The sequence below is a fragment of the Ciconia boyciana genome, chromosome 6 (genome assembly GCF_034638445.1).
Source record: "Ciconia boyciana chromosome 6, ASM3463844v1, whole genome shotgun sequence".
NCBI lineage: Eukaryota > Metazoa > Chordata > Aves > Ciconiiformes > Ciconiidae > Ciconia > Ciconia boyciana.
Window position 1 is genome coordinate 54001000 of NC_132939.1, and position 14212 is coordinate 54015211.

General features: G+C 44.5%; 1 protein-coding gene across 1 annotated transcript in view; it reads left to right on the top strand.

Moving 5' to 3' along the window:
• RIN3 (Ras and Rab interactor 3) overlaps window positions 1-14212 on the top strand; it is a 70439-nt gene that overhangs the window by 662 nt on the left and 55565 nt on the right. The gene's annotated exons all lie outside the window — the stretch shown is intronic.

The following is a 14212-nucleotide window of genomic DNA, read 5'->3' on the forward strand; positions in this document are numbered from 1 at the left end:
AAGTGGATAAGGGTTCATCCCTATGAGCTGATGGTCACTCCAGCTCCAGCATGCTAAGGTACGCACAAACCCTGTCCACAGACTCCCAGGAGACTTCAGATGTGCTTTCTGTTAGGAAAAGACTCCAGGCTTTCCTTGCTCCTGGCCAACAGACACTGCACCTTGCAGCGTCGAGCCCCAAGAAAACATAGTGGGAGAGAAAATGGGTTTTGACTGGGAGGACAATCAGCTGCTGGGATTCCAGGATAAGGCTGGAATCCGCCCGAGGCTCGGTTGTATCATAAAGCCCATGCTGAAGCTGAGCGTTTCTGTTTCCTGTTGAAAACAATCAGGGGAAAATTACATAGCTGCTGAAACCTTCGGTCACCCCCTTTGGAAAAACATGTAATACCAGATATTAAGTGTTTCTTATCTGTCTGGCACACTTAGACACCCTGTTTCCCACGAATAAAAGCTCCCAGATGTGTCTGTGATGGGTGCAATAGAAGAAGCCGTATAGGTGGATAGATATGGGATACTTGCATTTTCAGTCACTGAGTGTGCTGCAAGTCAAAAAAGGGATAAAATTGCAGCTGACAGGCTAGTGTGATATAGTTTCACCATAGCACTGTTCCCTAATATGCACATGGAGTGTGGGGGATGGAGGGAGAACCCTGCATTACAGCTGTCACTGTTTTTGCCTTGTTCAGTTGTTTACATTAAGTGGAACAATGACACTCGTGTTCCAAGGTACAATGCTTCAGTTCCACTTAATGTTAAACACTGAGGGACAAAGATCACACAGCCATAAGGAAAAAATGAAAGAATCCAATCCCTGTAGACCAGCAAGAGGAATTTAGTAGATGGTAATCCAAAGAATTTGCACTTTGCAGATATTCCCTGCATTTGTGATAGTTAAGATGCCAAGTACTAAGAAGCTGAAAGATTTACACTGTTTATCTCTTTTTCAGCTTGTCTGAAGGGAGCCACATGCTTCCAAAGGTTTCCTTTCAGTTTAGAGTTGCAGGAGAAAGTAAACAAGCCATAGACCCTGGATTTGGACTGTAAATCGAGTGGTTGCAGGACTATTGAAGCATGAATGGGGATGATGCATGCGTTCTGCATAAGTTTATGAGCATCTGAACAATTTAACAGAACGGCCTTGTATTTCATTAACTGATTGTCTTTATTTTCAATCTATCTCCCGCTCATAAAAAGGAATTTAGATATTTAAAAAATCTGTTTTAACTCTCTCTGTTTATATGCCACAATGTTCCTGAAGATCCTCAAAATTACAATTCAGCATACATACCTTGTGGCATCCAACACATTACAGAATTAGAAATGTGTCTAAGTGATGTTTAGCTAATTTCCTGTTATGGTCACATTGAATTAGGTGCCAATTTCACAAAGTATGCGTAGATAAAATTGGTAGCTTTCAAAAGAGATGGTAACATAAGGCAAGCTGCCGATGGAGAATTTGGACCTGATTTTAAAATTCTGTGCACAAAAATTGCACGAGCAATTGCTGAGATTGCACCTTCATTCACCATAGTCTTCAGGTTATTAATTAAATGGAAAAGCTTACTCACATGCACAGAAACTATGACAATGCAAATTATCATAGAAGTACCCAAGTATCATTCCAAGTACCCTAGCAACTTGGAAAGTATCCATGTATCCATTCCTAGTAATGACTGAAGGGTCTATTCTGCATATGGCAAATCAATAAGGAGGTTTTGCTGACTTATACCTCTGAAATGGCAGAAAGACACTGGGGAGAAATCTGCCTCCAGAATTAGTAGCTCCTCAGAGAGGAATGTGGGGAGAAGTGTAGCTAGGGGCTGGGTAGAAATCAATCTAATCAAATTCTTCCAAAAGGGGTTGGGAGAGAAACGGGAAAATTTAACCAGTAATTCTGACTTAGAGTCAGGCTAACTCCTAGGAACGTTAGTAAGTGGTGAGATCACAAACATCTGGAGAAATGCGAGCTGACTGAGCCTGGTGACCACAGTTTCATGAAAAGGTACATGCCTTCATTCCAACATCTGGCAAATGTATGGAGGAGATGATGAGGAGAGCAGACAGGAGCTGAGACAGAGGCATAACACGCAAATATTAAATAGTCCTTTGGCATAATGGCTTGTTCAGGTAGCTGGGATGGGTTACAGTGGTTCTCATTTCTGGGGCACCAGGCTGCCTAATGAAGTAATGATTGTGTAGCTTTTCAGTGAAATGTCTTTTTGGCACAAAAACCACCATCACAGTTGACAGATTTCATGTGAAGAATGTAGACTTAAAGAGGTCAAGCACTGGAGGAATCTGGAAACTGAACAACTGTCATAGGTTCACAGATTTTTAGCTTCAAAAGGTACTGTTTTGATTGTCTAGTCCAATCTCCTGTGTAGAGCAGACCAGAGAACCGCTTTGGTGAGCACCCTATCAAACCCATGACTTCTGCTGGAATGGGAGCTTTTAGATATTTCTTGGCCACAAAAGCTTTCTATCAAATGATTCTTCTGCCCAGGCTACATATCTGTCTTTGCAGTGGGGTAAATAAATCTAATACCAACATTTACAGGTTTGAACAGAGAAAACAATCTTTAAAAACTCCTCAAGAGCCATCCTTTGTAAAGGACTTAATCTAAGCTTATTTGAATCAGTAGAACAAGTCCTGTTGGCCTCAAGAGGTCTTGGACCCAATGCAAAGTACTGCTCAAAGAAAACCTCAGCCTAGGACATGTGAGGTGCAGTGTTGAAGTGGGGAAGGGACAGTTCAGGCAACTGAAAACAAATCAGTGTCATCAAATCTCTCTGCTGTCTGTCAAGCTCTGATAAGGGGTACACTTTCCAGTCCTGGGGGATGGTGCTTCTCAGGAAGGAAATGTCTGTGCTCAAGATGCATTGCACCAAGATCGGGATATTACTGTAAAGATACAAAGAAGGAGGTGCTCTCCAAAGATACCTGAATTTGGTGCATCCAGAGAGGAGACATAAAATCTCCTGAAATTCATTTATCAGAAAAATATGTTTACAACCAAACTGATTTGTTGGTGAGTACTCGCCAAACTTAGCGGATGCTTTGAGCACATTGTGCAGTGATACTGGTGGCAGCACACAAGGCAACTGTCCCTTTGTTTGCTAGAGGGGAGACCACACTGGGAATATTACTCTTGAGTAGGGAACTCCTCATCATTGCAGACAGTCTCATACCAGTGTTCGCAGGAATGGGGACACGAACGTAAGCAATATTCTGCTCATCTCCTTTCTACTACAGTTTCAGATGAATATAGTTTTTCACTTCCTGTCCTAAATGGCTATGTGCTGGTTTGTATTGTTGACTTTCAAACCTAGAGGCAGCATAGGCTGAAAAATGTACACACGTGTGCATGCTTCTCTCTTGCTCTGTGTGTACAAGTATACATGTAGAACAGTGTGTCCTGGAGAGTAGCTATGAGGGTTGCTTGGCACAAATTTGGGCTGGCTCCATCCCTTATCAAACCATGTGTACATAGTCCAGATATCTCAGAGATTATCTATTTTATAGCATTTTTCCAGATGATAGTAGGACTATATTTTAACTCATCCATCAGTAAATATAGGCGGCTTCTCTGAGATCAACAATATAGGCTTGTGAGACTCAGAAGGATATCTAAAACCACCTGAAAAATAGACATAAAAGCCAATACCTAAAACCAATCCATTAGAAAAAGAAGCTGCAGCAAGATTCACTTCCCAGAGTTTAAAATGCTTGCCCGCTTTGATTGCTAAAGAGCACAGAAACCAAAGTGTCTTAGTTTCGCTGTTTCACTAGGGCAAAATATTGTCCATCGCAGACCTTTAGCCATTATAATTTTGGAAGGGAGGATGGTTTTTGCATTTGGCAATAGAAAGAAATAGTTCATTGGAAGCATAATTAGAAAGAAAAGGCAGCTTCTGGAATGACTGACCAAATTCTAGTGCAGATGGATCTGTGAGTAGAGGGTAGCTAAGGTTATCAAAAGCCCTGTGATGTCCCAGAAGACTCGCGCTTTCCCAACTGTATCACAAAGGTATTCCCCCTGTGTAGGGAAGGGCGTATGTATGTTTGTAATTGTTTAGGTTGCCCTTTGTGAGGAATTACAAATGAATGACAATGAATGTAGGTATTTAAGAAGTCATTATGAGACTTAGCACATTTAGCGCATGTTCTCTAGAAGACCAAGGAGAGGTTATAATCCCTCTTGCCATATTATCATCAGTACAGAGTGGTCCTACAGTCAAAGGGGGTGGGATGTGCTGGGGTGGACCCAGTCTTGGCAGCCCTGGTGTTCAGAGCAGCAACTAGATCATAGATCACTGTGCTGGAAGGGACGTGGAAAGGACTTCTGAGGAATAGTTACAAACCTGAGATGTTTGGTCATTTAAAAAAAAAAAAAAAAAAAAAAGCATAATATTCTGTAGGTTTGAAGTATTCATCCTACCAAAGAAGACTTGAGATTTATCTTTCTGAATAGTTATGGATCAAAACTGAGAAAACAAGAATGGAAGAAGACTATGTTTCACTGCAGAAGAGTAGCTTTAAGAAGGCCTTCAAGAACAAGTGGAAGCAGTTAATGCAAAGTCGTGCTAAAAAGGCAATTAAGCAGCAATTCTTGGATCTCAGAGTAGGCGCTGGTCTAAGCAGTGGTCTGCAATTCAGCCTGTGTCCTAGATTACTTCCTAATCCTAATTTTGAGATTAATTCTTTCTGTGGTGTTGGGCAGGTATTTCACCATGAATAACTAAAGTGGAATCTCCAGAGTAAATCCTCATCTAGAGCCAGGTAGGAGCTAGACTAAATCACTCAGTTGTCTTTAATTTAACTTCTGTCCACCCATCCACCCACATGCACCCTCCAAGGAGCTCCTGTGACCTCTCACAGCTGGCTCTGGTCCCTACAGAGTCACTTTTCTGGTAACCAAGTATAAAATCCACCTGTCTCCTCCTCCAACTTCTTCATCCATGGGGTTCTGACTGGCTGGCAGTTCACACCAGGGCTGGCCCCCAAGGCAGTGGGATTGTGCATGGATTTCGCCTCAAGGATGCTGCAGCCACATCCATTTGCCACAGCTGCACATTGGATTAGTGATCCAGTTAGAGGTAAGGGCCCTCTCCAGCCATGAACATGCCCTTATCCTTAGGGAGGATTGGGAATGCTATTGCAATACAGAGAAGTAAGTAAGTAGACCCCTAAGTAAATGGTGCTTATTTTCAAAAATCAACCGAAAAGTCAAGACCTCGTGCTTGCTGATCTTACCCTCCCTGTACCACAGTTGTCACAGATATGAATAATAACTGAGTAGCAGCACTACAATCACCAGAGCAACATAAGAATTGATTAACTGAAATTTGTTAAGAGTTTTTAAGGTGACAAAGGCAAGATGATACTGATGTTTAGAGGAGAAGAGCTTGAAAACCACTGTTCTGTTCAGAGGAGGTACATACATTAGTTTCTCAGGGTTGCAAGATCTATAGCAGAAATTCTGCTGGTCAATTAATTATGTCTATTTTAGGAGAAATAATTTGCTCCTATGGGCCGTTCAATTTGAGGATGAAGTGATCAAAATTCTGCTAATCTTTTGTTTCGCCAGTTACATTTTTGCAGATTTTTAGGGGGGGTTGTATGTGGACAGGTAAGTGATTTTTTTGCCACTGTGAATATTTGTTGATCATTATGTCTGGGCTGGAGGGGTCTGGAGTGCTTGTTAGGTATTTTATAATGCTAAAAACCTTCAAACATTAATATTCTAATATCATTCCAGCTGTCTAGCTGTATGAGAAAATGGCTTTCTTAAAATTTGGGCACAGGTGGTACATAAGAGAATTTCATAAAGGTGCTTTCTGGTCCAGAATTTGCTGAATGAGAGGAGAAGAAAGCCCACAGCCCTGGTGGGCATGGCCTGGGTTACTGACTATGTTATCAGAGCTGTAGCACTTGTTCAAAGGTGGGTCAGTTTATCAGAATTAATAGCCATGGGCTGCATGGGACATAGTATGGCACTTGTGGGGTGAAATCAGTAGGGGCTGCCCATGAATTTGAAGAGCAAAGTACTTGAGATATGTATTACTGAGTCCTGGCCTGCATGCATACCACCTGAATGAGGGTGCGCAGCTCTTGTAGCAGAGCCAGCCAGCAGTGGAGTACTCTGAAATTCATGGTTACAGGGGCAGGACACATCTGTACTGCAAAGTGGGAGATGTAAGGGTGCTGGGCACACCCAGGCTCTGGCACTGATCTAGCTGCACAAAGAGAAACAGCAGTGAGAAGACAGCTGATCAGGCAGGCAGGCATCCATAGGAACTATCCGCCAAAAAGGGTGCACAGCATCTGCAGGAGTTAAAACCTGGCTGTCAAACCCTTTCTATACTTCCCTGCCAGAGAGGGCTGCCTGTGGTATGCGGGGTAGACAAGCGTTGTCCTTGTGCAGTGGTTGCACACCATCTGCTGGGGAGGGGTGCGGGACTGTTATGCAAAGTTGCTTGTGTGTATGCTGTATTTTCTGCAAAGACCCTCGGCACCCCACTGTCCCTTCACCACTCTGTTTAGCATGCATGGTCTGCTCTTACAATGTAGGAACACATGTGCCAACCCCATCCTCCCCCCTGACAGAGGGAATCCCTAAAACACAAATATGCACATGGCTGAGTTGGAGCCACGTGCTGGTGTCAGTCCGCAGTTGGAGAGGGGCTGCGTTCAGAATCCATCCCAGGCTGTCAGCTGCTTGCTTCTCAGAGAGGCAAAGCAAGCTTTCAGCGGGTGTTTTTTAACTGTGAAGCCTGGGGTGTGCGTGTATGTGTGTGAAAGAACATGATAAAACAGCACTGCAAAGCAGCTGTGGTGAAGCAAGCAGTGCTATTTAAGCTGTGCAAATATAATAAAGCTACAAGCATCACCCAGTATGGTAAATATTGTAGCCGCAAGCCTTTCCTCTGTCCATTTTGTTCCTCTCTGAGCTATCTAAAGTAATTCTACCCACCTCCAGAAAGGAGATCCCTGCATCAATATACCCTGCTGGAGTGGGAACGTTAAGGCAATACTTCCCTCAAGAGGTTTGGAGCGCTTAGCTCCTCTTCTCCTGCACCCAAAATAGTATAAATCTTTTTGCAAGTGAAGATGATTACTTGAGCAGCAAAGGATTAGCAGATGTGAGCATTGCATAGCTAGTTATGCTAGTCACATTTTCCTAAATAGATATTCTATTAGATGCATGCGAGCCAGGGAGTGCTAGGGAATGCAGCTCTTTTCAAATAGTTGAATATATACATGCATATCTCAGTGTGCCTTTCCCAGACTTTCCATCACCTTTCTCCTAAACAGGGAATATATTTATGTCTGAATAAAGGATTTCTGCTTTCTGCATTACTGGTACTTTTAAAAGGGACAAGGTGTTTTCACGAATCGTAATGACATTGTATGATTAATATAAAGCCCTTGCTTATATGAGAGAATCTCTGGGTGTTTCATGAATATTAAGCCTCCCAACAGCCAGCCGAAGGCAGGTATCTACTACTGCTACTGCAGGAAGGGAAACTGAGGCACAAGCTCATGGAGCTGATTTGATTATAGTCACTTACTTTGTAGCCCAGTCCCCTGGATCCTTGTTAAGCAATTAAACCCTGGCCTTGCCCCAGACCACCCTTTAGGTTTGGGGTGATACCAGGAACGGAATCCAGTTCTCAGAAAGCCTTTTCTCTTTAGTGGATGAGTTCCCTGCTGGATTTCGAAGCTGAACCAGCTTCCTCAGTGTTTACACAGCCTCTACAGCTGAAGCAAGAGAAGCAGCAAAAGTGTGTTGAGAGTGTGTGCGAGGGGAGTCAGGGGACTGCCCTTTCTGCAGTATCCTGCCATTGCCCTGGATTAGGAGGAGCATGAAACCACACCCTGAGAGTTGTTCTCTGAGGCAGGGCTGCAATTCTGGCTCAGATAATGGCCCTGTGGGGGCTGGGGCTACTGGTATTTCCTCTAGGTGACTCGTTGGGGTCTGTCGATCAACGCTGCTCCTGGTAGGGTTGAAAGACCTGTCCTGCTGCTTGAAATTATCTCCTGATCATATTAGTACTTTCTATTTGCTTTTACAAGGCTAATGAATTGTTGGGGAATTTCAAGTGCTTTGTTGAAACCAACTGAATACGTACAACCTTTTGGATGCTGGGAAAACCTTGCCAAATATAGGGAATCCGCACAGGTCAGGTGCACCCCTCCTGCGGCCCTCTGGAGAAAGCCAGTCTTTTGAAGCCTCTGTCTTGTAAAAGCAGCTGTTGGGCAGAACTGGAAGCAGCTGCAGCCCCTTGTGAACTGGATTAAATTTTGTGCTGCTTGGGAAAATTCACCAAGGAAACAGAGAGAGACCAGAAAATAGCAGAGCCTGGAGACTGACAGTTCTGCTGGCTACCTGCAACACTGTTCTGCAAATTGCTAGCAGACTTCTAGGCAAAAGAAGGTTGTCCCACATATTTGGCTAAATGACAGCCTGGGACCTGGCCCAACCTTTCATCTTGCCTGCCAAGAATTTTTCTCTCTCTTCTCTCTCTCCTTTTTTTTTTCCCCTTGAGTTCTCTCAAAGGAATTTGTCACTCCTGATACCCACACAAAAACAGAAACCAGACAAAGCTTAAAGCTTCTCCTGCTGAATCAGCAGACAGGAAAGAGCCTGGCTTTGGACAACTTTCCTTTCTGTCCAGAGGACAAATCAGTAACACAGGACATTTTGGTGTAATTCTGTACCAAACTTCCATTCTAATCCTTTCTAAGGATTAGAAGTTAGTTTTAGACTGGATCTCATTGGTAACCTTTCCAGTGAAAAGGGAAAGTGACTGTGTTACCCTCCCAGCAGGGATGGGTCCTCTGGGCTGGGAAACCGTGGTAGAGCTTGCCTGAGGGGCACTGTGAAGAGCAGCCTGTGATAGGGATGGATGGTAGGGGTTAGTGCCTTGGACTGGTGTTCTGGCATCTCCTTTTGCTATTAGACCTAGCTATCTAGGTCTAGCCTGGATTTACCCTGCCTAACTTTAGGTGTTTAATTTTTGTGTCCCATTTAGGAACCCGTGCACCCATGAGGATCTCTGGTCTTACTGGAGAAGAAGCAGCTCCAAGGGAGTAATTCAGAGTGACTGGTGTCAGTGGGCTGAAACCAAGCCAAAAATTTGTTCATGCCTCACCAGGCTGAGCAGAGAGCCAGACCAGAGAGCTAGGTCCAGCACAAACCTTCTTCCACCCTCCCACCCCCTGAGTCAGATTGCCCCAGGGTCAGACAAGCAGTGGAAGCCTGGAGGAGGGGGTGGGTGCAGCACTTATGCTTTGGGGAGGACATGACCAAGGCAGCCGTGTTATGGATTGTCTTAGGCTGCTGTGAACTCACAGCCTTTGGCTCATGATTTATTTGCATTGTAGCCCTGGTGACCAAGTGACCCATAAACACTGTTAAATGAACAAGCTTGAGGTCCTAGCAATGGTTTAGCTGGGTCCATGGGAGCTGACAGACTTGCCTTGCTGCTTGGCAGGTTTTGTAGTCATGTGCTGAGCTCCCAGCCACCGCAGGGACATTTCAGCAGTTTCTGACACTGCTCCACAAACCAGTCCCTTGGCCTCAGGCTGTCCCACCAGCACAGGATGATGAGGGCCATGCCCACCCACAGGGCAGGTTGCTCAACTTAGCCCAGCAAACTAGAACACCTCTCTCATCCTTGTGGCGGGGGACCATGCCCTTGCACCACCTTTCCATATCCCCGAAATACCCCAACAAGCCTTTTTCTTCTTCCTCTCCTTCCCCCAGGAAGGCAGATCTCTAACCTTGCCTCAGTGTGAATGCAGGCAGGGATCCTATCAGATCATAAAGCAAGAAATAAACACATTTCTCCAATGCCTAATCAAAATTAAATATGAGGAGTATGAAATTGCTGGAGTAAGGCTTAAGGATGACAGACAAAGAGTAGGTTCACAGATTTAGGTATTTTTTTTTTTTTTTTACTAATAGCACCATGTATTGAAATGCATTCACACCGATATTGGAAGGAGATCTTACCCAAAATATGAATATTCCTGTGTAAGTATGTCTGCAGATCGGTGACTGAATAACTGATTTGAAGACCCCTTGCGTAGTGCCTGAACGAGAGGGAGGACCTCTGAAGGCCTGTGCTCTGCTCCTTGAGATACCACAGGATGAAAGTTCAATGGATTTATTTCCCTTGGCAAAATGGCCATTTCTAGTTCCAAATCATGACTGAGATAAGCGTTTGCAGGTATTTCTTAGAAGAGGGGATGACTGCTCAGCTTGTGCAAGTCTGTGTGGTTAGCGCCTCGTATCTTGTGTGTCTCATATGTCTACACTACATTCACACACAGAGTGAGGAAAGCCATTGCTTTTTATAACTAGTCTGACGTTTCTCTTAATATTTTGCCCAGGGTTTTGGCTCTGACACGCCATGCAGCTTCAAATAATTTTTAATATATAGGGTTTGAAACAGAATGGCTTTATTTAAGCAAAACTACAGTATATTCTTAATGAAATTTGAATTTGGGAATTTCTCCCTCCCCTTTATTTTCCGTTTCCTTTTCCCCTCTTTGTTAAGTAAGTACAATACAGAAAAACATTCCCTGGGTTTTCATTCCTGTCTTCCTTCCTGGCCAGGTGAGCTGGGAAAGGGCAAAACCTCTGTCAATAGTCCTGGCCCTGCAGTCAAAACAGGGGTGCTCTGGGCTTCCAACCCTTCAGGTGTTTTTCAAAGGCACAGAACAAACCCATCTGTCTTCTGTCCAGCTCACAGCTCTGCTGGACCCTTCTAGAGCCCTGACACCAGAGGGTGAGGAAGGTCTGTGACTTCCTTGTGTTCTTACAGCTTAGGAAATAGTTTCTCTTCTTCCAAAGAGAAGAGTTTGCTTCTGGTTCCTGCCCCTCACAAGTCTTTCCAGAGAAATTGAAGTAGAATTATCCAGCACACACTTTCACAGGTTTTTGTTACGGAAAATGTGCTTTCTTTGGCTCCTCTGACCTTGCCAGAAATGACTCCTGGCCAGGCCTGTGTTTCAGACGCTCTCTTCTTTGCAGTGAAAGGGCCTTGCAGAAGTATAAATTATCCTTTGTTGCCTGAACACAAAGAAAAATCTTTAGTTTTGCTGATATGCTGAAATTCCTAAGAGAATCATTTGGGTTTGAAATAGGCAAAGGACAAATGACCCGAAAGTTCTGATTATGAATACGGGGGAGAAGGGCTTATCTTTAACACAGCAACTGTTTGTTGTTAGTAAGGGAGTAGGCTAATAAAACTTGCAAAGTGGTTTTGACTTGCAAAAGTATGTTTTGACTGAGTAAAAAGAGAAAGACGGTTAATAAGATATTTTGAGACAAATTGCTGAATGCAAAATATATATGTGCAAGGTTACATAAAGATAGCAGTGTAATTTGTGAGGTGAATACAAGCCAAGTCATGTTACACCAATGGGATGTAGTTACACTGTGGGGCCACAGGCAGCATATACCATCTGCATTAACTTCTGCATTAATGAATGCAGGAAACAGCTAGACTGAAGAAAAAAAAGGTCTTTGAAAGAAGGCCTCTTCCTTCAGGGAATTTCTGATGTTTGTTTTTTATCTTGTTTCTGCCCGTGTCATGGCTGTGAGTGTGAGAAGACTTGCTTGTTAGTAGAGCTGGCCTCGGTACTAGCAGTAATGTGAATTGGCTTGTATTTTGTTTGGGGTTTTTATGCATAAGCAGTTCTTTATAATATATATAACTTTGTGTATGTAAATGGAGGGACAGACCTACTGAACCTAGGAAACATAGTGAAGCTAGCAACTTAATAAACATTTAGTTGCACCTCCCTGCTCCTCGAGAGCACTCATGCGCTGAAAGATTGCTGACAGGGTCAAACAAGAGGCTTTAATAGGGGTATTGCCACTGCTTCACTGTAGGCACTTACAGCCAAGCTTGACTGACTTAGGAGGAAGAGCAGCTCTTCTAGAGGAGCTGCGAGCTGGCCCCTAACACCTGAGATGGGCACCCCTGCAATGGGAGCTCTCTCTGAGTGACTAGAGCAGAAACCCGAGCAGGTAACGCCGCTGCTGCGGTTGGGTGATTTACGGGAAGCACTGCAAGCAGCCCCTCCTTCTCCACTCCTGAGTGACTTGGCCCTGCCGCTCATGCTGCTAGAGAACGATCATTAGTCTTAATCACCGGGTTTGCGCTCTGATGAGTGGCAGTGGTTACGTGTCCCTCCCAACATCAGTAGCTCCCATCCAACAAGTCTCCTTCAGAGCTGACCTGACTCCTGACCTTTGAACGGGGGCAAGATTCTGCTCAGTTCAAAATCCAGATAAGCTGAGGTCATGTGCTTTGACTGAATGATGGCAGTAATGAGGAAAAATACATTTGCTAGCTCTAAACCTGGTACACGGCAGCAGCCAGGGCACCAGAGCTTAGCACAAGCTAAGTTATTCTGCCAGCGAGCTCCGTGTTTTTGCATAGAGCCTACTCCTGTGGCTCAGCTAACCTCCTGAAAGCTAGCTCAGCTATCCTTGCTGTGTTCTGCAGGCAGCAGTACAAGTCCACACAGTTACTTCAGTGTGATGCTGGTCTATCAGACCTTCAAACTGATCCCTGTACGGTATAAGACAGCAATCTGGTGTCACCTGTGAGCAGAAAACTGTGGCCACTTACTGCTTAATAGATTGACACATGAATTAGCATTCTTCCACCTGCACAAGTGGCCATTACGCCCTGCCCCCCACGGAGTTTAATAGCACTTGCTCATTTTTGTGATTTCCTCCGTCGATATCTGTGACCAGGGAGGTGAGAGCTCGGTGAGCTGGTGAGTGATTTAAGGGCAGATGAGCTGTCCCACACCTGGTCCCTCTGTGTCCATTAGTGGAGCTCCCAGGCAGGGTGATGACTTGCTCCACTTTGGCAAACGTATGTGAACACGTGCGGGCAGGGTCCAGCTGGGGAGGGGTGGATGCCTGCAGTCTGTGCGTGCAAACCCCTGCTAGCCTTCACAGAGGCGGGCAGTTTGGAAATCCTTGGCAGGCACGGAAAAGCTCACAGAAGTGAGCCTTCAATTGCAGGGTGCAAAAGTTCACTGCTGAAATTGAGGGTACCTGTAACAGAAAGTGGAGTAGGTGGGGAACGGAGAGGTTTGCTGAGCTATGAGGTCTCAGGGTATCTAGGAGACCCTTGGTTTGCCTTACCTTTTGTCAGCTGGAACAGCTGCTGCCTTGGCTGTTAAGCATGGTGCTTTCCAGGCTGAGCAGAAAGGCCTGGAGATGCAGAGCATCAACTGTAGATCAAAGACCAAGCAGACGAAGGGTGGACATAAAAGTAGAGTGGAAACAAGGAGAGCAGTGAGCAAGAGGAAGTGCTCTGCCAACCACAGGTTGTCCGCAGACCACAGTTTGAGAAGCACAACTTCCTGAGCTACGCGTTTGTCACCAAGGTGGACCAGTAACACAAGCATTCTGCAAGGTAGGAAGGACTACTGAAGAGGCAAGCCTGCCTCATGGGACACACTGAGCCTGTCATGTCACTTCCATTATCCAATTTTTCTGTATATCTGAGAACCTTACAATGCAGGAAGCTCCCATGGCTTGCTTAACACTCTACTTCTTTTCCCTTTCTTTTCACCTATCGGACAACAAGAAACTTGTTTTTTATTTCTGACTAAAGGGTGGCAATCAACTGCGTGTGATCTCTGAAGACCTCAAGAACTTTCTTCTCTTTCTGGTTTTTGGGTTTTTCATTGTGTTTTTTTCCTGTTTGATGGTTTTATTTTTGACAGATCTCTTGGCTCTGTTATGAAAAAGCATTTATTAAAGCCTGAATTTTCTGTGATGCAGTGTTAACACTTGGTGCACAAAGTTAGCTGTTGTGCTATGGGTTCTTCCATGTGTCACTTTTCTGCTTTCCCATCTTCCTAATACTCTGCTTTATGATGAAATGATTCAAGAATTTTACAGATGACAGAGCCCCTGTAGCTAGGTTGGGTGCAGTGCCTCAGTTCCACCACCTGATGGAAGAAAGAAACGAGAATCCAGCAAGGTGACCCAAGCCTGGTCCAGAGAGTAAATGAATCCTTCTCTTCCATCTTGGTTTAGTTTGATCTGAACTTATCAAGTGAGCGAAGATGGGATGACTTATGAGAATAACGAGAAGGCATCGAGAAATGACATCTAAGATGGAAGCAAAATAAAGCTTGATGTCCTCTAGCTGGGGCACTGTATAA